The following is a 26,499-nucleotide window of genomic DNA, read 5'->3' on the forward strand; positions in this document are numbered from 1 at the left end:
TGGACCAAGTAAACTTGTCTAGTGGGAAAGCAAGGGGAGATAGTGGACAACGGTCATTCACGACTGTCTAAAACCTGTTGAATGTTCCACATGTTGGTAGATCTGTGTAAATCCTTTTAATATGTCATACAAAACCTTCATTCCTGAACCCCACTTGTTTGGAGAAATAGATAAAATCATGGAATTGTAAAACAATTTAAAGTTAAACCTCAAAAGACATGTATATTTTTTTCTTTTTATTGCAACCAATAATAAAATGTAAGCAAAGCACTTAATGCCTGCTCTAGAGTAAGCCCTGTATTAGTGGTGTCTATTACTTTAAATACATTTCACACTGGAACCCAAACATATACTTAACCCATGTGTGTACAAATGCATATATAAACTGAAAAAAAATCATTATTATTGTTATCCTCACTATTCTTTCATTCAATTGTTTAAAAACAACAATAAAAGATTGAAACACACTAAAAGGTCTACAATTTAAAGGCCATGCAGAATTTAAACATACCCTGTTTCCCTGAAAATAATACAGTGTCTTATATTAATTTTTTCTCCCAAAGTTGCATTAGGTCTTATTTTCGGAGGATGTCTTATTTTCAGGGAAACACGGTATTAACAACACTAGTGAAAACTAGGGTATTTGAGTTATAGTCTGAACTTCTAGAGGCTAATGGTATAGGCAGAATTAATTAATGCATTCATTCATTCCTGTATTCAAGCAAGCTTGATTTTACATGGGGTTATTTATTGACAATTATAACTGAGAGACATTAATAAATATACTAGTATATACCAAGTTCTTAATAGGAATACGAAATATTATAAAAATGCCAATTCTTCCCATATTATTTTATGGATTTATTGCCATCCAAAAAAATTCTTACTCTTAAGGTCAAATTTGACAATTTTATTCTTTAGTGTATAAAATAGTGAAAGGAGTCTGAATAGTCAAGGCATTTATAAATAAAAACAAGGTAGGAAGAGAAGAATGCATTAACATATATCAAGGCTTATTATAAAAACAAAAGGTGCGGTGCATGGATTAGTGCACCGGTGGGGTCTTTCTGCCTGGCCTGCAGTGATTGGATGGAAACTGGCAGTCCGACATCCCCTGAGAGGGCGCAGGCCAGGCAAAGGGACCCCATCGGTGCACTAATCTATGCACTGGCCTCTAGTATGCATATAAAATCTTTGGTTAATCTCTTCCCACCCTCCCCTCTTCCCTCTGAGATTCCTCAGTCTGTTCCATGTTTCCATGCCTGTGCATTGAGTGTCTGCCCCCTAGTGGTTAGTGTGCATCATAGCTACTGGTCAAATTGTTGTTTATATTTTATATATAAAATAATTGGGACAGTATGGTGATAGTCCTAAGTTGAACAAATAGACAAAAAAAAAAAAAAAGATATAAAAGAAAACCAAGAAAATGAACCACACAAATATGGACACAATATATGAGAAAAATGGCATTGCAAATCAGTGAGAAAGGACAGTTTCCTATAAATGTTCTGGAGAACTGGGTGTACATATGGAAGAAGAATGAAATTAAATATTTGCTTCACACTCAACATAAAACACAGTTCTATGGCTTAAAGACCTAAATGTGAATGACACACCATGATTTAAACAGACATAGAAATCAGTGGCCAGCTGAAACCAGTTTGGCTCAATGGATAGAGTGTTGGTCTGCGGACTGAAAGGTCCCGAGTTCAATTATGGTCAAGGGCATGTACCTTGGTTGCGGGCACATCCCCAGTGGGGGGTGTGCAAGTGGCAGCTGATAGATGATTCTCTCTCATCAATGTTTCTAACTCTCTGTCCCTCTCTCTTCCTCTCTGTAAAAAAAAAAAAAAAAATCAATAATATATATATATCAGTGTCCATACAAAAATGTGCCTTCAGAAATTAGCCAACAGGTTGTCCATCACCAATCAAGAGCTCTGCAAATTTCTCAAAATGCAGATAGATAAAACTAACAAGATCAGTTACAAAGACAACTGAGGAAAGTGCTCATAACTTTTTTTTTACAGAACTTATTTTGAGGACAGATTTAATGAGTTTATATGCACCCACCTTCTTCTAGAATTTTCCTTAGAGATTTGCAAAATAAATTGCCAAGGACAAAAACAATCAGTAGTATTTGTAGTCACAAGGTAAATTTCAGCTATGAATGAGAGATTTCAAATCTGATCAGAAAACCAAGATTCCATAAAGGCATTCTATTCTCTGGGATGTGAAATAAACTGAACACTTGAAGCCCAAAGAAATGGAATCTGTGCCTGTATCTACTGAGACCCACTTGCTTGGAGAGCACTCAGCGAGAGGAGCATCCCAGTGGAGCATGCTATTTCTGAGTCAAGGCTGTTGGATGAAGGTACAGAGGAAGCCTTAATGGATCTCAGTGGGATTCCCCAAAGTTCCCTGAGCTTGGTGAACTCCCCAAAGTTATCGCCTGCTAATATAGAAAAGCTAACCTTACTAGAAGTCATCACAGTCAGGGAAAAAGCCACCTTATGAGAAAGATCTTAGCAATGTCTAAGGAGGTAGAAGTCAGAAGTGGGATATTTCTATCATCAGGGTCTTGGCACAAGTGGCTTTAATGTAACTCTTTTGAGTCAGGGGACTAATTAAAATCATAAAAAGTCTGTGACATATGACTTCCAAATTGGTAGACATAGCAAAGTGAAGATCTTGAATTACATCTAAACAGTGTCTCATAATTTTTTGTATGTATTTTCTGAAGCAGGCATTGATTTTTTTTTATTTATAGTTTTATCTTTCCTGAGCAAAAATTTCCTGGGAATAAACAGCTAAGTCATATTGACAGTATGTAGACTCAATTCTCAAGCTTAATAGTTAGGTTTCATGTAGGATGATACAGTTCTCATCCCAAAATATTGAAAAGAGTTAAAAAATTATTTTTCAAAAATATTAAGTCTACATTGCATAAATATAATAAATGATCTGAAAAATTAGCAACATATTATTTACTATATTAATTTGTGATCATGAGAAAAATGTATAATTATTTTATTTATTAATTAATTATATATTTGGAAAATATAATAATATTTTATAATGCATGCTCTTTCCCCCCTCTCCTAATTCCTATAGACAGAACAAGCTATATAACTGTTTGTCATAGTGTAAAATAATGTGTAGGTAGAGTATAAGAGAACACACTAAAAAATCTAACAATAACTGTAAATATTTCACCATGTTCCTGGGAAGACTAGTTAATTTGGGTGAGGGCAAGGGGGAGAGATTGGGAGATCAGCAATAGGAACCCCAAGTTTTATAATTGAAAATTATAAATTTTCAATTTCAAAAATTTTACTAATTAAAAGTTGGTTCATTAGATAGAGATCACAAAGAATGAACATATACAGTGTTAGTCTTTTGAGGAAAACAGTCTCTTTCTTAAATTGCTAAGAAATACAAATCAGTACAAAATATAACCAAGCATTTTTGCAGTTTCAAAGCTTTAAAATTTCCTATATCTCTGAACCAAAAAATGTATATCCAGAAAATAATTAGAAAATTGTGAAAAGGTGTATACATCAGCTTTTGTTTGGCAGTATCAGTACAACAGGGATAAATGGATATAGACTAAATACCTATCAATAAGAAATTGAATTACAGGTCCTTAAACTGATTTTGTAGAACAATAATTTGGGCTTGAATAGTTGCCAGTGATATAATATAAGAATAAAAATTAGAATTATAATGTACTCTTATTGCTGTAAACAGACTCTTTGTATATAATAAGCACAATATCCTCAAAGTATAATCTCAAAAAGGACGAATACGTTTTTACTACAGGTGGGGGCTATGAGAGCTTATTCTTGTCTTCTTAATGTGTTTTATTATCTAACTTGTTGAATTGACATATGTTACTTTAGTATAATTTTTAAAAAGACAAATCTTATGTTTAGGAATAAAGCATTCACACACATGTACTTTCAAAATGTTACCTATTGGAAAGCATCCTTCCTGGTTTGTGATTGAAATGCTTCCTAGACTTGCTGTACTATGGGTATACACTTTCAGTTATGCAAGTTGGAAAAGTTCTGGAGATCTGCTGCACACCAACACACATGAAGTTAACAATACTGTATATACATTTAAATTGTTAATCAGGTCAATGTTATGTGTTTTGTCATGAAAAACATATAATTCTGAAATAGTCACATGCGCCCCTATTGATTTAACAGCAATGGCATATAACTGAAATGGGTTTCAAGCAAAAGAGATTTTAATCCAGGAGAATAGTTTGGGAAGAAGAGAGGGAGGGATATATGTATACACAATGGGATGGTGGGAATGGTGAGAAAGTTATGTAACTCAAGAGACCTCTGTACTCTTTACTCAAATGAACAACCTTTTCTCTGGGTAGGCTAAATATTAATAGAAATCATAAGTACAATGAACTTACAACCCAAGCTTTAAATATTTAATTAATACTGAATAGTAACATTAAATGAGTAACTTCATAGATTAGATTGTATAATGTTAATCATACCTATTATTTCTTCATAAAGATTCATTTCCCAAAGTAGTTTATCCAATTTCTTTAAGGTTTGGTATTCCATATATGTCATGAAACAGTATTTCGTGTTTTATACTCAGCCTGCCTAACGGTATAGCAATGTATGGAATACATTTTACCTCTCATGTAGGATTTTTTTTTCTTCAGTACACTGCTATCACCCTGGAAAAAAAGGTAACAGGTCCACAGAAACTCGTTTTTCACATTTTCACAGGAGAAATGTTATTTACTGTAATTGGTAAGGAAACCATACAAGGAGCCCCCAGAGTCACATTAAACTGAGGGATCTGCAATAACAGCAGTTTCATTACAATCTTTCCGCATTTCTTCTAAGAGGTGTCAATAGGAAGGCATCTAGACAATCACCTGTTTTTACAACAGGTGTCTAAATAGAAAGAATACTTTGGGGTGATTTTTAGCTAAATACATCCCTAATCTGATTTCAAAAGAAAATTGTCTTTATTGATTACACAAATACGATGAATAAATTCTGCTAGCAAATAGACAATCATCTATTGATCACCAAGGTGAAAAAGCAAATCTGCCTTAGATGCATTGTACAAATTGATAAATTATTTAGAAAAAAAAAATTTGTCTTTTATGAAATTACTAGAAGTCTGGTGCATAAAAATTCATGTACTGCGGTGGGGGGGGGGGGGGGTGTCCCCTTAGCCCGGCCTGCCCCCTCTCACAGTATGGGAGCTTTGAGGGGTGGGAGGCGACCTGGCAATCAGGGAAAGGTGAAGCCTCATCACACCTCTGCTGCTGCCACTGCTGGCAGCGCAAGCCTCTGCCAGCCCTGGTTACCTGAGCCTCGGGCATCGGCTGGGCAGCAGCCATCTGAGGTTTGCCTACGCCTTGGGCTGGTCTCAAGGTTTGCCTGTGGCTGGGGGCTGCAGGGACTGGGGGATTCCAGAGGCAGGCAAGTGGAGCCATCTTTGAGGTGGGGCAATCAATTAGCATATTCCTTCCTTATTAGATAGGATATCAATTGTGGTTAGGTTTTTCCTTGTCCAATATTTGATCTCTCAGAAGCCAAGATCTGACAGCTATGTATATTCTGAATCCCAACTTTCCAGTCTTTATTAAACTTATTAGTTTATTAGTTTAAGTTTCCTGACCTTTAAATATGTAGATTAAACTGATTTTCATAAGTCAACTCATGACAATTTTTTTCAATTATATTAGATATTATACAATACCTGTATTTTTAGGATTATATTTTAATAACCTACAGAACCTAAGTCTTTACGTGCTTAATCTGATTTTGTAACAAATACACCATTGCCTGTGTGCCTACTTCTTAAAAAAAAAAAAAAAATATATATATATATATATATATATATATATATATATATATATATATATATATTTCCCCCCCCCCCCCCTCTGTCTACTAATTACAGACCTAATGACAGTGAGTGTTTTTGTTTTTTTCTTATCAAATACTATCAGGGTAATTTTAAATACCAAGAACTGTTATTTCACATATCTAGAAGCAGTAGATCTTACTTTATTAAACCTCTTAAAAAATGTTTAAAACCCTTTTAAGAAACACAGATTCATTTTCCCAGATCTAAAAGAAAGGCTTTTATTTTCTTCTCAAGGTCAGGATTGGATAAAGGGGCATCTTCCAGGAGAGAGGGAGGGGGGGGGGGATTTTTATCTATTTTCATTAAGGAGAAAATGAAAGTTTGCTCTTTGAAATTTGGGAAAATAAAATAGAAACCAAAATAAGACTTATTATTTTCTGCACTGATACCTCTACCAAACAGGTGCTCTCTGTTCTTCCTCCCCCTACATCAGATGGTCCCTTTTCAGTAAATGTCACTCTAAACCCACTTATGAGGCTTTTTTTTCTTCCTTCCTTTTGTTGGCAATAAATAACCCCACACAGCCACACCTGAAGAATTGTTCCACTAGTGGCTATGTCCTCTGCCAAAATGAAAAAAAAAAAAAATTCAATTGCAGAGCTTACATGTTCATCCATATTTTTTTTCACTTTTCAGTATATGGAAAATGTAACTAATATAGGAAACAATAAAGGAAATATTTTATAAATGGAACTATAGACCCAGACCGCATTTACTTCTATAATTAAAGCAATTATATATATATGGTATTGAAAGGCAGCAAACTAGCAGTTTAACAGAACCCTTGTTTTACAAGGACATAAGAGCATTGCCCCTAAAGTTCTCAGTTATTGTTAATTTTGTTTTGCTTTCAAATCTATTTAAAACACACACACACACACAAAAAAGCCTTTGCCAGTTTGGCTCAGTGGATAGAGTATCAGCCTGTAGACTGAAGGGTCAGGGGTTTGGTTCTGGTCAAGGGCACATGCCTGGGTTGTAGACTCAATCCCCAGTAGTGGGTATGCAGGAGGCAGCCAATCAATGTTTCTCTCTCACATAGATGTTTCTCTCTCCTCCCCTCCCCATCCCAGCTTCCCTTCTTTCCTCCCTCCCACCCTTCCTCTCTCTCTAAAAATCAATGGAAAAATATTTCAGGTGAGAATTAACAAACAAACTAATAATAATAATAACAAACTGAAAGCTGACCATAAACTTGCCAGGGGAGGACTGGCCAGCAGAGATACCTACAGAGGAAGTTTATCTGCATTAGTAATTGCGTCTATTGGTTCATTGTTTTGAATTTATTTTTTATAAGAGGAATATGAAAGGTTTCTCATCATTAGATACCACAGAATTTCTACTACAATACAAGCTAAGCTAGTCAAAGTGCTGCTGTCATCTGCTGCCTTGCATACCTGAGAGGGAGGAGAATTGGTATGGAGAACTTAATCCATATGCTGTATGAAGATTTGAAAAAAAAAATGGTAAGGATATCAAACTTAAACCACATTAAATCAAGATGAGAAATAAAAGGAATTGACACTTTTAATTTAATTTTTAAGTTTAATGTTTGCATAACTTTTTTCCATGTAAATAAGTAAGAATTACCTTTGGACATACATATTAGAATTATTTCAAAGTAATGTTTACCACAAAGCCATTTCAATTACGAAGTCAATTGTAATAATTTTCAACATGGAATTGAATATCTGTAGAATTATGAATGTTGTGTATTATCTTCATTTTTCTATCATGATAACTTTGAGTCTCTATGTCAAGCACTATTTATTTTCCCTTTCAGGAAACCAATAATCAGAGTACTGAATTAAGTAGGAATTCCTCTATATTTTCTACCATTCATCTAGTATAGCTCCATCCTGTCCACAAAATACCAGACCATTCTTCTTAAAGACTTGTTACAATCAAGGTATACTCTTTTGGTAGTATTCTCCTATTCTACCGACTGATCTAATAGCTTATAAAATAAATAAAAAAGGAAATTTTTGTTGTCAAAGGTTGCCTTTTAATTTTCAGTGGTAATTATTTCTTTCTAAATTATTTTCCAAAATAGTGACATTATTGCTGATATATTAGTTATAATAGTAACAATTTTAATATAATAAATACCTGCAATATGCCAGTTATTGTTTTTTAATGTCAACATTATTCTAAGGTATTCATTTCTGATTTTTGTTTCTAAATATTGAAGTTCAAGGAGTTTAACTTATTTAAAGACGTATAGTCAGACAAGACCTAGTCTAAGATTCAAATGCAGGTTTGTGTGGCCTTAACATCCATATTTCTGCCCCAAACTACACAAACTTTTAATGCACTGATATCAAGCACATGAGCTTACTTTATTTGTACTATTATTATTTTTTAACTTAACTTCTTGGAAAAACAGAAAAAAAATTGGAAGAAAGACATGGATTATGCTGTTTAAATATTTTTTAAAAATGATAGATGCATTTTTTTTCTCTATCTCTATGGAAGATAACCTCATAAACAAACAAAAAAATGACAAATTAGAACAAAAGCAGTATTGAGGAAGAACACAAAATTTTCTGATGATTTTAATAGTGAGAATAGGCTACTGAGGATTGTTCTGAATTATTTGTCCTTGGCGACCAGTTAAATGGGATAGAAAGCCATCTGTTTGGACAGTTTGGGCATTAATTTGTATTGCATTAGAGCTGAAACATATAATCACATGAGTTGCTTCTGGTCATAGGGTTCCATTCCAGTGGTATTCATCTCTTCAATGTGTAAAATGCTTTTTCAAGAGAAGTATGACTCAGACAAAAATTTTCATGGTAAGCCATCTAAATGGCCATGGATATGAAAAATGTTTTGGCTAAAATAGCAAATAAAGTTATGGAGATTTTCATTATATAATTTGGTATTTAAGAGCTTAGCTGTCTGTCCAGATTAAAAATTGGTTAGAAATAAAGTCTATATACAATCTGAGCATTACAACCAAAGTTTATTTGTTAGCCAGTATTTACTTAACCAAAATTTGGTTAATATTTTAAGGTTAATGCCATGTTAAGGAAAAATATGTTTTCTAATAATAATTAGAAAACCTGTGTTAGATTTAGACAAAGGTAACTGAGAAAGCAAGAGAAGTTCCGATCTGTCCTTGTGTGGTTTACCATGACCTACTATGTGCCAGTACAATGCTAGAGGTTTAAACACATCTCATTTGAACCTTTCAGTAATTCTACGAGGGACACTCATTGTTATTATTCATAGTGTACAGTTGATTTAAAGATGGCTTAGACTGATTAAGTAATTTGTTAATGCTCAGCTGCATACATTCAGAGACCCATTCTCTAAAACTGTAATTTTAACAACAAATTACACACAAAGAACTATGAAGTGCATATCAAGGTATGCACACCAAAGTTTTTCACTTGGAAAGGGAAAAACATTTGTTCAGAGAGGTTCAGTGATTATTTTCTGCAAGTGTAGTTTCCAACGTTAAAAATAAATAAATAATTCTACCGTGAAAGGTATGTGTCATTTGGAGACGAAGGATCCTCAGTGGCCATGAATTCCAAACCTATCCTCTTATAATGAAGGAAATCAGCTTTTGGGGAAGAGTTTAAGGCTTTATTTAAGGTCAGAAGAGGCTAGCACTACCATAGTTCAGGTCATGAACCAGACATCTTGCTTGTCAATTCTATTATTTCATTTGTAGAATTCATTTTTTTCTTTTTTTTAATATATTTTATTGATTTTTTTACAGAGAGGAAGGGAGATATATAGAGAGCTAGAAATGTCAATGAGAGAGAAACATCGACCAGCTGCCTCTTGCATATCCCCTACTGGGGATGTGCCCGCAGCCCAGGTACATGCCCTTGACCGGAATCGAACCTGGGACCTTTCAGTCCGCAGACCGATGCTCTACCACTGAGCCAAACCGGTTTCAGCTGTAGAACTCATTTCATTGGCATCTAAATATTATTCTGTTTTTGAGAATTGTTGTCCACCATTACCTATTCTCTTCTCTGCGTGATGAATAAATCTCTTTGTTAAATACACATCTTACCTATATTCTTTTCTTCCTTTAGTACTGACAGATCTTCTTTTTGGTACCCCAAAAACATCTACCCAATTGCCTGATACATAATAGGTATCAATATTTTTAATTAATGACTCAATAAATGGAAACCTTATGACAGAAAATTTCCAACTCTGTTGTTTCTCAACTTATCAGAATATTCATGATTCTCTAAGGGTAAACTGATTTTCTAAAAGTATGTCCAATTTTTTAAAGAAAAATATAACAGAAAAGCATGCATCAAAAACACATAGTACCTTAACATTAGAGTTTGTATTATGTCTATTTTCTTCTTTAAGTTATTATATGCTTTTAAATGTTCTATGGTGATCAAATACTCCTTTTTGGTAATTAAAAATTGCTGATTGTATTCAACATCTAATTTGTTTGCATTTTATTTTGAATAGTTCTTCTCACACATGGGTCACAACCCATTATCTAAAGCTTGCCTTTGGTATTTAACTGATTCATCTATGTATAGGAAATACTAACTGTCTCTATTTTGGCATTATTCAATGTCATTATTCTACAGATAATTGTTCATCTAGTTGGTTTACATTGAAATTCAAATCTTCTATGCCCTTGTTGATTTTCTTCCCAGTTGTTCAAATTATTAGAAATGTAGTATTGACAGCTTTAATTGTTAATATTGGAGGGTTTATTTTTCCCTTCAATTTTGTCAGTTTTTGCGTTATGCATTTTTGTGTTTTGTTGTTATGTGCATATACCTGATAGTTGCTATATTATCCCAAAGGATTTATCCCTTCATCATTATAAAATGGTGTTTCTACTTCACAGATAAGAAAATTAAGAGTCAAAGAGGCTATTTCCCAAGGCTAAAATTTCAATTCAGGTGTTTGGGTTGCAAAACCCATTGCCTTTTCGCTTTTCCTTGTCTTCCAGAAGGAATTCCACATTAACTTTTCACACTTCCAATGCAAACTATTAACTGCGTATACCAAATCCAATCACGAAAATCATTCTATATTATATTTAACTTTTAGAGTTACTGATGTATTTAGACCTTTATTTTCTAAAGACCTAGAAGTATAATACAATATTATTTGCTCTAGAAATAATACATTGTGTTATAACATAAAAATTTTATTTATATGCCATCTATATTGTTTCAGTATATACCATTTAAAAAGGGACAGCTTCAACAAATCATAAATATCAAAAGGAATCTGGCTTTACAGATGAGAAATAAAACATGAAATATGTTGATAAAGGATGGAACAAAGAAGGAGAGAAAATTTGATTTGGAATAAATACAGTTTTAATCCTCCATTTGAGTAATTTGATACATGTTTATTTTCTAATAGTTGAATGATTTTTCACATTAATCTTTATTGTAACAGAAAACATCCGGTATGATTAAAGTACATAGTTATTTCTATATTTGTCTGTGTTATTTTCTCCTTATAATTCAAGATACTTGCTACCCATTTTATGGGGGAATTTAAAAACTGCTTCAGTTAGAACTTCACCTCATTAGATTGTTTGGGGTTGATTAATTAAAATGTCTGTGATATGGCATCTATAAATGATAATGGCCACATAACAGTTACTAGAGCAGTCTTATTGTAGGTAATCCAATTGAAGTAATTTCTGTAGACAAGTGTCTTGCTCACATGTATGGAACTCTCAAGACCTACTTGGGCATTTTTTCTATAATTTAGTTTTATGGCTTTCAGTTTCAATTGGATTTCATAAGCTTAATGGCTTTGGAAATGATTATGAGTAACAATAATTCAGAATTGACCTTTCAGAATTAGCTGGGGTTTTTTTTTATTGGTTTAGGTAGCAAATGCATCTAATTAAATTTGTCAGAAACAAAAATGTGTTCTAATAGCTTCTGACTTACATGTTATAATTATTGTTGCGTTAGATAAATATTTAAGTGGTGAAGATAACCATGACGATAGGACTAAGTCATGCACAGTAACACAAAATCAAAGTATCTATGTAAAATATTTTATACTCAATTAATCATGCAGAAAAAAATAATTTGAGGACTGTTAAAAATTCAATCAACTGACAATTGCGCTCTGAAGTTTCACAGGACATAGTTTAAATATAAAGGATATTAGATTGTTTACACAGAAAATAAAGTAAATCCTAGTCACAACCCTAAAATGAGGATCATTGTATAATTTATGTACATTATAATGCCAGGTACTTTACATGTATTGTCTTTGAATGCTCACCAAAATTCTATGGAGTATAGGCTACTATTAGTTCATTTTACAGATGAGAAATTGATACAAAGAAAGGTGAGATGATTGCTCAGATTCACACTGACAGCGGTTAGTCAGAGAAAAGTTTCCTTTGTTTGTGTAATGTGTGTTTGCCTCAAGCATATGATTCGAGAGTCAAATATCCTAATTAAACATCTCACTACAATAATGCCATATACTCAGTAATTGTAAGCTTTTGGCTCTCTTCTCTTTTCTAGCAATATTTAGTGGTAAGGTTTCAGAAGAGAGAACTTTCTGGAAGAAAAAGGAAGGTTCCACAGAAGAAGGGGAATAAAGTTTGATCTAAAGGGCAGCTATGATTTGGATAGGCAGATAGAGAAATGAACATATAGATAAGAGAATATATGGTGATAGAAGATTTTGAGGAAGGACTAAGCTTATTTTGCTTATAGGAGACAGACGAGGATGCAATTAGGAAATTTTGAAGTGAGATGTAGGAGAAAAAACTGTAAAGAGAGACTAGCCCAGTGGACAAATGCCTTGAAAAGCCACACAAAACATAGGAGCTCTGACTGGGAGAAAGACAGATCTCTGAGACCAGACTGGCATGTAATAAATTAATGGAAGACAAACATTTTATAACTTAGTTAACCTTTTTAAAATATCACTTGTTCTCAATTGTAAAATTGTAAAAAAAAAAAAAAAAAAAAAAAAAAAAAAAAAAAAAAAAAAAGAATATGTATCATTATAAATTGTGGAGGAAAAACAGCAACCTCTCAGAGTGATCTGATCTGATACATTGCTAAATGGGCAGGTCGTGATGGTTAATCATGCCTCAGGCATATAACTTTTTAGTAAAATGTTTATCATTGCCTTAAATAAGCTCGGCCCATTGCTTTTATGCATCTAGGTTAACACACTTTTGAAATAAGCCATTACCATCCTCAAGAAAGCATATTAACTTGTTAACTATTTTGTAATCTAATTCCCACCTTTATCTCTCCCACTTCCACGTAATTTTCCTTACATCCCCTCCTTAATTTCCAATGCATCAATGAAGCTGCAAAGCCGTTATTCTCCAGAGCATTTGAGATCTTGCTCCCTGGCATATGTCATCAATTTGACTCAAATATACTCATAAAAATCCTCTACAGGCTTAGACATTTCTTACATCCACAAAATAAGATAATAAGGAAAAGCACCTAGTACAGTGTCTGAAGCACTAAGTGGTTCATATGAGGCATCTGCTAAAATTATTATTTTAATAGTAGGAGTAATAGGAGAAGAAAAAGGAGGAAGAAGGAGAAGAATAATAGGTAAAGGAGGAGGAGGAGGAGAGGCAAAACAGCAACCCTGGCTGGGGGGCTCATCCCATACAACAAAAAATTTCAGGTTTAATCCCAGTCATGGAACATACAAGGTTTTGGGTTAGATCCCCAGATGGGGCACGCATATAGGAGGGAACTGATTGATGTTCCTCTCCCTCTCTCTCTCCCTTCCTCTCTGTCTAAAATAAACAAACATATCCTTGGGTGAGGATTTAAAAAATATGTCCACTGCCCTAAAATTGTCAACCTCTTCTCTCCTCCCTCCTTCCTAGCCCGAGGAAACCACTGATGTTTTCACTGTCTCTGAAGTTTTGCCTTTGCTGCAATGTCATATAGTTGAAATCATACAGTATTAGTTATATAGCCTTCTCAGAATGTTTGTTTTTTTTCATTAGCAATATGAATTTAAGTTTACATAATGTCTTTTCATGACTTAAGCGAGGTTTTTTGTGTGCTGAAAAAAATATTCTATTGCCTGGCTCTACCACAGTTTCTTTATACATTCTCCACTGACGGAGATCTAGATGCTTTTAGGCTTTGGCAATTATAAAGAAAGCTGCTATACATATCCTCGTACAGGTTTTTGTGTGGATATAAGTCTTTCATTTAAGCTTTCAACTCCTTTGGGCGAACACCAAGAAGCATAACTGCTGGATCATGTAAGAGTATGATTATATTTATAAGAAAATGCCAAACTGTCTTACAAAGTGGCTGGCATCACTTTTCATTCTCACCAGCAATGAATGAGTGTTTATGTTGCTCACATAACTATAATATCAGGTAAGTGTTTATATTTCTAAGTTTTTGAAAATGATTATTACAAATACTACTAGCCTGAGAAAATGACCTTTTCAAGAATTGTATATCCAATGTATACCTGGTTAGAATGCAAATCCCTTTAGGGACATAATTTATACAAAAAAATTTCTTTTAGTTATTGGAGTTACATGGGTCAGTAAAACGATACACATTTCAGGGTTACAACTTTAACACCTCTTCTCCCTACTACATCTTGCACTCACCACCCAAAGTCAAGTTTCTTTCCACCACCCTTTATGCCCCCTTTGCCCTTCTCCACCTCCTCCCACCTTCCTTTCTCTCTGGTAGCCATCATACTGTTAGGGGCATTATTTTTACAAAATACATTTATCTTTATACACATTTTGAAGTATCAAATTCCCTAAAAAAGATACTATTTGAAATAATTTATGCTACAATGCCAATTTTATTCCAAATCACAGATATCTCTGTATGATTTCTAAAGGGTAAGAGTTAAATGAGAAATTAAAAAATTTGAAAGTGCCTAATTTCTGATACAACCTTCTTTGCAATTTCTAACCAATGGAATAGGAAAAAACAAACAAACAAACAAAAAAAACAACAACAACACAATAGTACCTTCTGAGTATGACTATTAGTTAAAACTAATGCATGTGGAGGATTTTTAGCAATGTTTCTCACAATAATTTAAATGTTTTTATATTAAGTTCAGTTTTAGATGTATGCAAAGATTGAGGTTATAATCATCTTAATTTTGTGATTTGAAGAATTTAAAGATTTATTTTAAGATTAAATACTTCCTACTCTAAAAGAGGGAGCATTCTGTAATATTTTTTTAAATGCTCCTACTTAATGAGGGATTTCTTCTTTCTCTGCTTAAAATGAAAAAAACAATTTTGGCCCAATCCTTCTAGCTTAGAAACTATCTGTTATTTTCATATTTATAATGCCACAATATTCTGAGAAATATATGAGAGTCACTAAATGTCAGTATAACTACAAGGGCCTATGATTTTTGTCATCCCTACCCACATATGAATCACTTGCTTTATCTGAAAATGTAATCATCCTTTATATCCCAGTATTAGTATTATTCCCTCTGTGAAGCCATATTAGACTTATACACACCAATGTCACTCTTATAAACTCTGCAAATCACAGCAATCTGCTTATGCTTCTTGTATCAAACATTGCTGGTTGCTCATCTAGCAGCCGCTGCTGTTCTGCAGACACACCTCACATTATCTATAATATTCTATAATAATAAAAGTGTAATATGATAATTAGATGGGACAGCCAAATGACCTTCCAGACATTGTTCTAGACAAAGTTGCAGCCACAAGGGCCAAAGCAGGAGTGGTTAGGGGCCATCAGGCAGGCAGGCCAGTGGTCAGGTAGAATCAGGCAAGCAGGAATAGTGTTTAGGGGTGATCCAGGGATGCAGAATTGTTAGGGAAATGAGGCAGGCAGAGTGGTTAGGAGTGATGAGGCTGGCTGGCAGGCAAGTAGTTAGGGACAATGAGGCAGGCAGGCAGAGTGGTTAGAGACAATCAGGCAGGAAAGCATGCAAGTGGTTAGGAGCCAGCAGTCCCGGATTTTGAGAGGGTTCCCCTAAGGTAGGGGTGTCGAACTCAATCAGAGAAGGGGCCAAAATCTAAAATCCAGCCTAAATCGCGGGCCGAATGGTTTACTGAACAGTCATAAACTGACATTGTCATAAACTGACAGCGGAGTGCAGTGATGACAGCGCGGTGCGGGCCACATTGCAAGGCCTGGTGGGCTGGATTTGGCCCGCGGGCCTTGTGTTTGACACATGTGCCCTAAGGCATCATGGATTGCGAGAAGGTACAGGCTGGGCTGAGGGATTCCCCCACTCCCCCATGCACAAATTTCGTGCGTGGGACCTCTAGTAGAATATAAAGATACAAGGTGTTTTATCTTGCAATGCTGCTTTTCAAATGTGATCAGTGGCACTTGACAGAGTCTACAGGGAGGTTTCTAGAGAAGGTGTCAGGCTTAGAACATCAGGCATGCACAGATAAGTCAACTTATATCCTTGAAGGAATGAACTTGGGATTGAAAGTCTGTGGACTTGAGACAGATCTACAAGAAGGAACTTCCCTATCTCTTCCATGGTTTTTGTCACAGAATTCAATGTGCACCTCCTTCCTTGTTGCTATGTGTGATAATAAACCCTTATTGTTTAAGGCAATTTTGGTCTCATGTCTCTTATTTAGTTCCGATATGCTACCAATATCGTAGACTACATTCTAATTTATTGGCATGGGTGGTGGACAATGAATAAGTATTTGTTGAATAAAAGCAATAGAGAATTATTTTCCCTTTCCTATCTGGATGCTGCCTGACAAGAACACTGCTACCTACTTCAGGAAATAGCTGGAAGGGAGGAAGGCCACAGGTATGTGCATTGCACAGGTTTAACTACTCTGCATAGGTTTTACATGCTGAGTATTTAATTTTAAACCATAGGTAAAATCATTAAGCTAATTTATTGCAGTTTATGCAGATTGTGCAGCAGTTAAGGTTTATATTGTCTAAGTTTTATTTTAGCCACTAGAATGAATAAAATAACATAAACTAGAGCCAAATACCAAATTCTGATGTTAGAAACAATTCATTCATTGTTTTCTTGTTCTCAATAAATCTCTATTATAGAGCAGAAATCCCCTTGGATTATAGGGTTTTAATTAGGTTGTTCCTTTAACATGTTTTATGCCTCAGTATTTTTTATGCCCACTTCCAATCTGATACCGGCTTTATATAAAGCTGTCCTTGTGAAGCATCCATTTTATATAAAAACTGCTGTTTGAAATTTTAACCCTGCTATTTGGCTTCTGTAGATGCTTGATTGCTTAAACGGTAAGGAAAACAAGACTAATCCCACTTCAGAGAGGCCATTAAACCTTCCCAAGATGAAATTATCATTGCTGGCACCAGGCCAGGCCTTTGGTTGAGTCTCCTGGTCCCAGCACATAGGGACTCTTTAAGAACTTGCAAAGGGGACTGGAAACACCCCATATTTGGGAGACAAAGAAGGTAAAATCCTATAAATAGCCCTCTAACCGGTTTGGCTCAGCCTTCAGAATGAAAAGTCCCAGGTTTGATTCCTGTCAAGGGCATGTACCTTGGTTTCGGGCACATCCCCAGTAGGAGCTGTGTAGGAGGCAGCTGATTGATGGTTCTCTCTTATCGATGTTTCTAACTCTCTATCCCTCTCCCTTCCTCTCTGTAAAAAATAAATAAAATATATATTTTAAAAAAACATATAAATAGGGAAAATTTTCTCCATTTTGGGGCCCAGAATTTGAGAGATATTTTCCTCTGAACCCGCGTGTAATAAATGTAACTCCATAATTACTGCTTGTTTTTTCTCTGGTGTTCTGTAAGATTAATGGTTCCCTGAGCTGGGGAACAACTGTGCTTGGCCTTTTGGGCTCCGGTGAATGGGCCAGGTTTGGGGCTCTGGGGAGCCGGATAAGCCTCTGGGAGGTGTCGCTCTGCTGATTTGCAGAATTGAACCCGGGGACTCCGGGAGCTCCTGGACCTCAGCCCAGGGCCTGGCTGGCATCTGGAGAGAGTGGACTGACACTTCTGGACCTGTCGACAGAATCTGTAAGGTAGGGGCCCTTATCGGTCAGGCCCATTCTGAGGGAGTGGAAGGGGGAGCTTGATCACCTCCCCAGAAGTCAAGGACTTCCTCAGGCAAATTAATCTGGAATCAGGTGGACTGTTTAAACTCTAGGTAAATATTTGTTAGAAGTAAAAAAAACTCTGTCTGGTATATAAATGTGGGACTCTTGAGGTGAATGAAGGAATTCTGAGTTCGCTCTGCAGTTAGTTTGTGTGGGACTAGCCAATTTGCTATGAGAAGGGGGACTGGATGCAGTCTTAACTCCTACGGTAGGTTCTCACCAAGATGATGGTGGAGAAATATGTTCTGGGGCATGGGTGCAGGGAGTGCCCCCATGGCCATCTGGGGAGTTGTGCATTGTTTCATTTATCTGCTCAGCTCCAGTCTGGGCTAGTCTACTGAGAGAGTATGAGTACAGATGTTTCTCTGTCTTGGCATAATTGTCTACTCATTAACTGGCCTGTGTGAAGCAAAAGCCACTTTGTGCCTTCTGGCTGTACCCAGGAAAGATAGGGCTGATTTGCTGTGACGGAACACAAAAGTCTTTAGCAGCTGTGAGGAGAGAAGTCTCATTCTTAAATTCTGGGAATGGACAGGAACTGACAGTGTTGTTGGGTGTTTGTGTGTTTGTTTGTGTGTTTGTTTGAATTGATTTCAGAGAGGAAGGGAGAGGGAGAGAGATAGAAACATCAACGATAAGAAAGAATCATTGATTGGCTATCTCCTACATGCCCCCTACTAGGGATTGGGCCACAATGCAGGATTGAACCTGAGACCCTTCAGTCCACAGACTGACACTCTATCCACTGAGCAAACCAGCCAGGGTCTGATACAGTGTTTTAAAGTTCTGAAGTGATCAAGCTACCAGAAAGTCAGGGAGCCTGAAGAGGCCAAGGAGTAACTATTCTGATAGTGATTAAAACAGAGAGTAGTCAATGAAAGTAAAGTTGTTTTTGTTTTTTTTTATCCCACCATCTGTGCTTAAACATTAGAATAGCATTCACAAGAACAAGGCTGCCTTCACCAGGGGGCACTGTTTTCTCAATATAGCAGCACTGTTATGAAATGCAAATACTAGAGCACACCTGCTGACTTAGCCTCCTCACACTCTCAGTACAGTTCTAACCATAGGCAGTATTATCTGTCAGGGCTTTGACACAACCACTGCGGTGGGTCTGCTTGGATTCCAGGCAGAATGCACATTTACAAGAACTGTTTCCTCAGAAAAAGGAAGCTGTGGTCTCAGAAGCAAAGGAAGACACTGGTTTGGTGATGTAAAATTTTTAAAAAGACATGAGAAGGATATAAAATTGCAATACACCACAAAACCTACAGAGCTTCTCAGGTGACAGAGAAATTGCACCGATCGATTTTAACATCCCATTAAGGCCAGCCAGCAAACCAGAGAATGTGTTGTCTGCAACAATGAAGCATTTCTCTGGAGATTCGGCCTTGGTAGAATAAATAAAAAGGGGCAATTCCTTCTATTAATTTGGTTCACTCTGGCCATTGATAGGAATAGAGTCAGATTACTGAAAATCTTACACTTGGGGGAAAAGACTACTATAACTAAATAGAAGTTGGAACACAATATGAGTGATAAATGTTATGATATAACCTCAGGTCAATCAAAATATTTCTTTCCAGTAATATACAGGGAACATTGAGTAAATAGATGAAATCTTCACTGTGATGTTCAAAATAGTTGAGCTAAAAGTATAAGCATTAAATTTGGGGGTAGAAAGAGATGGATGAGATATGTCCTTCCCCAACTTGTCAGGACAACAATCCCCTTGTTCACAAATACTGCCCAGTAATGTCAGGGGGATGCCCATATGCAACATCAAATAATATTTTGGCCATACTGAGTTTATGTACAAGGGCACTGAAATGTGCTTATTACTCAGTGCATTTAATATCTTCTATTAAATTTAAAAGATTTAAAGAAGAATATATATACGTTTGATGACTAATGTGAAAGCATTTGTTATGTATATGTATATGCATTTGTATATGTATTTGTTATGTATATGGTACAAGATTTGTTTGTTTGTTTCCTTAGTAATATTATCACACAATAAAGATTTGGGAACATTAAACTTGCCAGGATTATTGGAAAATGATACAATAGTTCTATAAATATGCATGCATATATTTTATGGGTAAAATTATAAATAAAATGAAATTAGATTATAGTATATAGTAACAATACAATTAAGTACATGATAAAATACTTTGATGTTTGTTCTTACTATTACATATATAGTTTCTTACTTCCTATACTATTTCCTTTTTGTCCAGAGGTATACTTGACAAATCTTCATGAGTGATATAAGAGAGGTGTAAAGGTAAGAAAGGAATCTACCATATTTCCCAGATATCTTTTTGGAAAACTAGATAAAAGGTTCTTCTATTCACTAGATTGTAAAGGACAAAAGTGTTTGTGGGGAAACACTTTGAGTTCCAATTTAATACATGAGAGATGGAGGGATTACTGTGTTGTCAAATAGATATGCTGATTTGATTCTCAGGAATGAGATCCAAAGAGGACATATCACTTTGAATGTCATTAGATATAAACAAGAGTAGATGAGTTCAACCATGAAAGCTATGGACTAAAAAGAGATTCTTCTATGTTTCCATATTGAGGTTATAGGGCTAATATTGACTCTTATGAGAGATATCTTATAAAAGGTAAGACTAGATAGAGCAAAGAAAAGAATTAAATATATTAATAGCTTGGTGATGGTTAAGAAAGAGAGTTCCTATGGTTAATCTCATCAAATAAGATAAAATCCAATTGAGAAAAATCTTGAAAGTTTAAACAGTGGGTCCCTGAATCTTGAATATGGCACATGGCTTATTCAGTGAAGAGACAAACCAATCACTTGGTGGTGATATTGGTTTGAAAAATCATTCAGGTTTCAAGTGTACAAGTCAGTAAAATGTCATCTGTAGATTGCATCTTGTGCCTATGGTCCCAAGAAAAGTCTCTTGCCTTTCTCATTTAGATTCTGTGGTATTTTATTGAGTACAAAACTGCTTAAATCCTAAATCTGTGTTCTAGACAGATACCAAAGTATTTTTTTCTAAAGCAGACAATTCAGAAATATTTAAGTAGATGGTTACACAAAGCACAGAGAAAGAAATATTTAATCTAAAATCAAACAGCAGAAATGATTGCTCTGCTTGTTTTTATCTTTTCCTAGAGCAAAATCATGGACAAGTTCTAGGATCTACGCTGTTTCCCCGAAAATAAGACAGTGTCCTATATTAATTTTTGCTCCCAAAGATGTGCTAGGTCTTATTTTCAGGGGATGTCTTATTTTTCTATGAAGAAGAATACGGTACACATTTATTGTTAAATGAAAATAAAGGAAATCTATTACCTGTATACAGTACGGTAGTATGGTAGTTGTCAACAAAAGCCAGACAAACCTGAATCCTACAGTACCAAGAATTTACTCATTTATTAAATGACAATCATGTCATCATCTTCTGGAACATCATCATAACAATCCAATTCCTGAATTTCCTGGTGAATTTCTTGTGACTCCATTTCTTTCAGAATCAGTGGACCAAATCTCTCCTGTTTAGCCTAGGGAGGCCTTATTTTCGGGGGGATGCCTTATATTTCACTCAGAAGGAAACCTGTAAGTAGGTCTTATTTTTGGAGGATGTCTTATTTTCGGGGAAACATGGTAAGTGCAGAGAGGTTAATGCTAGGCAATAATGTCTGTTGTTGTTTTAAGACAAGCTAGATTTTGTGTGCTATAACTTGGTGAAGTAGAAACTGATCCCCATAATATCCTTAAACTTAAATGAATTATCAGTTGGTTGACCTATAGAGAAAACCATAATAAATAAGAGTAATTAAGAATTCACTGCGTTGTGCAAGATAAGTATCACTTCATTCCCCTTATTAAAAAAAAAATTAAAAAGACTAGCAGATTAAAGGAATGATGTAGATGCACTGCTAGTATATCTGTATTTCAGCAAGGTATTTGACAGGAGAATTTTAAAAATAAGAGATGGAGAATGGGTTCCAGGATAACAGAGCATTTAAATTGATTCCTAACTGGTTTAGCTGTGAGTATTAGGTTCTTGAATTAGAAGAGGCCTCAAATAAGTGGAATCAGCAATTGCAAAGGTTTTCCTATTAAAGATTTAATGAAAGTGAGCTTGTCTGGTAAGTCCTGAATTTGTCATTTAGCATCTGACCACCTCCCTGTCTGGCTTCAGAATTGAATTGAGGCTTTGCTCCAGTTAAATGTGAGCTCCTATTGTAAGGCGTAAGGGTGGGGAACTTTTGTTTGTACTCAACAGTGAAAGGAAGTTACCTGGTACACTGAAAAACAATTCTTATAGGATTATTGGTTCACACGGACATAAACAATTGGGGGTAAATAAATTTTACTAAACCATTCAGCCTTCCTCACTTCTCCTCATAGTATCACACCTGGGACTCGCCACTGAGGCTTCTATTGAGAAAACAAGTGGCAAGCCTATGTATGACTGAGTGGTCCTAGCATGTGGTGATCAGAAATGGTATGGATCTATTTTTTTGCCAAGATAGCAACTTGGCAAAATATCTTTGGAGGTATTCCATGAAACACGAGGCATCATTTCTAATAATTTGGCTTCTTGGTTCGCTACAACAATCCCTCAGAGTTATTGTACTCCTTATGCTTTCCAGAGGGGGAATGTCCAGATAAGATCACCAGGCACCACCTTAAACTCTTGATCCAACCAATCTCATACACATCAACCACATGCATACATACATTTGTATACCCATACACACATCTATCTGTATATCATCTATCTATCTATCTATCTATCTATCTATCTATCTATCTATCTATCTATCATCTATCTAAAATCACACTTGCTGACTTGCACATGAAGTTAAGTACATCTATTCAATCTAATCATTAAAATGAGTTTTCTTAAGAGTTTTTGAGTATCCAATACTACTTCTGAGAGTTAACAGAAATCAGAGAAAACAAAAGACTTATGAAATGGTGGTTTCCAAAATTCCACTATAACTTTTATTAATATATATGGTTGTTGTATCTTTTAAAATTTACATTATCTACATTTAAGTTTTACTATTGTTTTTCTATCTATAAGGATAACAGTGAATTTACTTAATTGACAATTTACATATATTTGAGCATATATTAATTTTTAAAATATTTTTTAAAAATAATAAAATAATATTTACATGTGTCACGTATTGATATGACAGCCAAACATTGATAGGCTGCCTCCTGCAGCCACCTACCAGGAATTAAGCCTTCCACCTGTGCATGTACCCTGACCAGTTATTGAAACAGTAACTTTTTGGTGCATGGGTCAATGTCCAACCAACTGAGCCACACTGGCTAAGGCTGAGCACATATTATTTTTTAAAATGATGCAATATTCATAAAAAACATATGAAGATAATAGCACTAAAGCATGTGAGGGTGTGAGAAGTGCTTCAAAAACTATAGCTTAGGAAAGTTCAAATTAACTACTGGTGATGTGAATGCACTAATGAATGAGTAATGGTGTGTGTGTGTGTGTGTGTGTGTGTGTGTGTGTGTGTGTGTGAGAGAGAGAGAGAGAGAGAGAGAGAGAGAGAGAGATATCCAGGGGAAGGTTGTTCATAAGCATGATACCAGGATACACTAATGCTATTTACAGATACCAGAGAAAAAACTAAGCTGAAGCAAAAAATTTGATTTAAAGCCATAAAAATGCATAAATGCATAAGAATTATTTAACTTTCAAATTGAATCTCCATATACAAAATAAGTAGTATGTATTACCAGAACTAATATAATTTATTAGCTTCTATTTGATTTAAGCTTCAGGCATTTTCCTGGATGCTCATTCCACTATTGCTTATGGGTCATGAATAAAATATCTTAAAAATTACTTATAAGCAATACCACTACAACCTTAAATTTTTAAGAAAAATACTAGTTTCCATTCTCCACATAATTTTAATGTTATTTTCACTCTTCTTTTAGTAAAGTAATTAAAAATAAGAATAAAATCCTAAAGATATAAAGTTTTATTTTAAAAAGTCATTGTATAATTAGCAAAGCAATGGTGTCTCTGATTCTGCTTATTTCATATTATGATCATCAACTTTATTAAACTGAACTTCCAAAAGGACAATTTGAATGAATGAGACTTACCAATGTGTAGCCTTCGCCCACAAGATGATTAATGGCTGGAGGATGAAAAGTAACAAACCCCTCAAGATTTCCCTGAAAAGAAAAAAAATGGGAAACACATTTTGAATTCACCTTTTGCCAATTAGGTGATGCTAAATCTAAATCAATTGATAAAATGAAAAAAGAGGGTAATAATTGATACGTTAGAGATGAATAAAATTGGGTCATTGATGCTAAGAAATAATAACATCAATTTTAAATTAATTCCTTGATGTAAAAGTATCACAACCCATAATATTTAAAGAATAAATATTATTGCCGAGACCGGTTTGGCTCAGTGGATAGAGCGTCAGCCTGCGGACTGAAAGGTCCTGGGTTTGATTCCGGTCAAGGGCATGTACCTTGGTTGCGGGCACATTCCCAGTAGGGGGTGTGCAGGAGGCAGCTGATCGATGAATCTCTCTCATCAATGTTTCTAACTCTCTATCCCTCTCTCTTCCTCTCTGTAAAAAATCAATAAAATATATATTTTAAAAAAGAATAAATATTATTTATAATGTTTTCTCTGATATAAAATTTCATGCCATGGAACGTTAGCATGTTGATTAACCCAAATTCCACTTTCTTTTCTTAAATGATAATTTACTTTATTAAAACATAATTTGTATTTATGTTTATGTAAATCTATTTTTGCATTAAAAAACACTTTAATTTTTAATTATTATACTACTCAGTCTTCAGCTATGTTTTCTCAGAGATTCAGAAAGCATTACTTATTAAAGTATGCCTACTGTCTATAGAGCCCTTGTCCCACATCCAAGCAACCTTTGTACTACAGAAGAGTCAGCAACTTTCAAATTAACATAAACATAAAACACCTGAGGTGAGGTTATAGCTGTAATAAACAATGTACATAAAATCCTTTAATGTATCAGGAGAGAGAATATGCACATCAATACCTGGATTCTTACTAAATGAGCACAGCTCAAAGGAAAATCACATGTAATTAAATATTTGACTTAAAAGTCAAACATTTAATGACATAGAATTAAATTGGTGACAAGGATCAAGTGACCCCATCAACTGCTTAATTGTCCTTTGATCCTGAGGTCCAAAGATAAATCTGAAAAATCTCTTACACTTACTGATCACATAGAGTGAGCATTTATAATTCATCATGATTTCCTACATCTGATCCAAATGCCGCTTCCACAAACACCCAAACTTTCATGTTTTTCTCTTCCTAAAAAGTTCTCATGCTACCTATTAACATTCATTCTTTGTAAAGCAATCTCTCTCTTCTCTCTCTCTCTCTCTCTCTCTCTCTCTCTCTCTCTCTCTCTCAAATATATATATATATATATATATATATATATATATATATATATATATATATATATATATATATGCGTGTGTGTGTGTGTGTGTGTGTGTGTTTTTAGAGGCCCAGTGCATGAAATTTGTGCACTGTGGGGGGTGGGTGTCCCTAAGCCCGGCTTGTACCCTCTCACAATCTGGAACCCCTTAGGGAGGATCAGGCCTAAACTGGCCATCAGACATTCCTCTCCCAAATTGGGACCACTGGCTCCTAACTGCTCACCTGCCTGCCTGTCTGATCGCCCCTAACCACCTCTGCCTTGGCACCCGTTGTGGCAACTTTGGAAGGACGTCCACAATGACATCCAGAAGGTTGTTCAGATGTCCAGTCTAATTAGCCTGTTATCCTTTTATTATATATATATATATATATATATATATATATATATATATATATATATTCATATATGTAGGTGTATGAATAGATAGATATATAGGTATATATAGATATATATAGGTATATATACAGATATAGAGATACAGAGACAAAGAGATATAGAGATATATAGACATGCAGACATGCAGACATACAGACATATAAATATATAGATATATAGATATACAGATATACAGATATAGGCTTTGATTATGTAGCTAAAAAGAGGGACTTGGTATTACACACTGTGTCTGAATTGGTGAATACCAAAATCTCCATTGGCTGACCAAAAAATAACTGGGTTTGAAACGAAGGAATTGCTATTCTGTCGAAAACAGTTCTGTCTCAGGACTAACTGAAAACTATGTCAGAACTATTTTATTCTACACTCCTTTAATGAATAACTTTAAACTCTTACAAGAAATTGTAATAAGCTTCTGCTGAACTTACAAAAAACTTAAGCTCTTCAGAACCTAAGTAAAATAACATTTATTGCATAGTTACTATATGGCAAATACCTCACATACATTACATTGATCATTTGTGGGTTTTTTGTTTTTTTGTTTCTTTGTTTTGTTTTGTTTTGCATGATTAAGTGCAAACCAATTGGGTAGAAACTACCTCTGATCTCCCTTTTTGTTCATATGA

At 35.0% G+C, this 26,499-nt stretch overlaps 1 protein-coding gene and 1 long non-coding RNA gene across 2 annotated transcripts in view; one reads left to right on the plus strand and one right to left on the minus strand.

Annotated features, from left to right (window-relative positions):
• Positions 1-26,499, minus strand: part of PTPRD (protein tyrosine phosphatase receptor type D) — a 1,977,099-nt gene that overhangs the window by 1,423,843 nt on the left and 526,757 nt on the right. Inside the window, exon 3 of the mRNA XM_084898455.1 lies at positions 24,120-24,191. The gene's annotated coding sequence lies outside the window, so the exon portion shown is untranslated. The remainder of the gene's footprint in view (positions 1-24,119; positions 24,192-26,499) is intronic.
• Positions 1-26,499, plus strand: part of LOC311629901 — a 1,265,484-nt gene that overhangs the window by 862,932 nt on the left and 376,053 nt on the right. The window lies entirely within an intron of this gene.

The sequence above is a fragment of the Pipistrellus hanaki genome (assembly GCF_964339955.1).
Source record: "Pipistrellus hanaki genome assembly, chromosome: 11".
In the NCBI taxonomy this organism is placed as follows: Eukaryota; Metazoa; Chordata; class Mammalia; order Chiroptera; family Vespertilionidae; genus Pipistrellus; species Pipistrellus hanaki.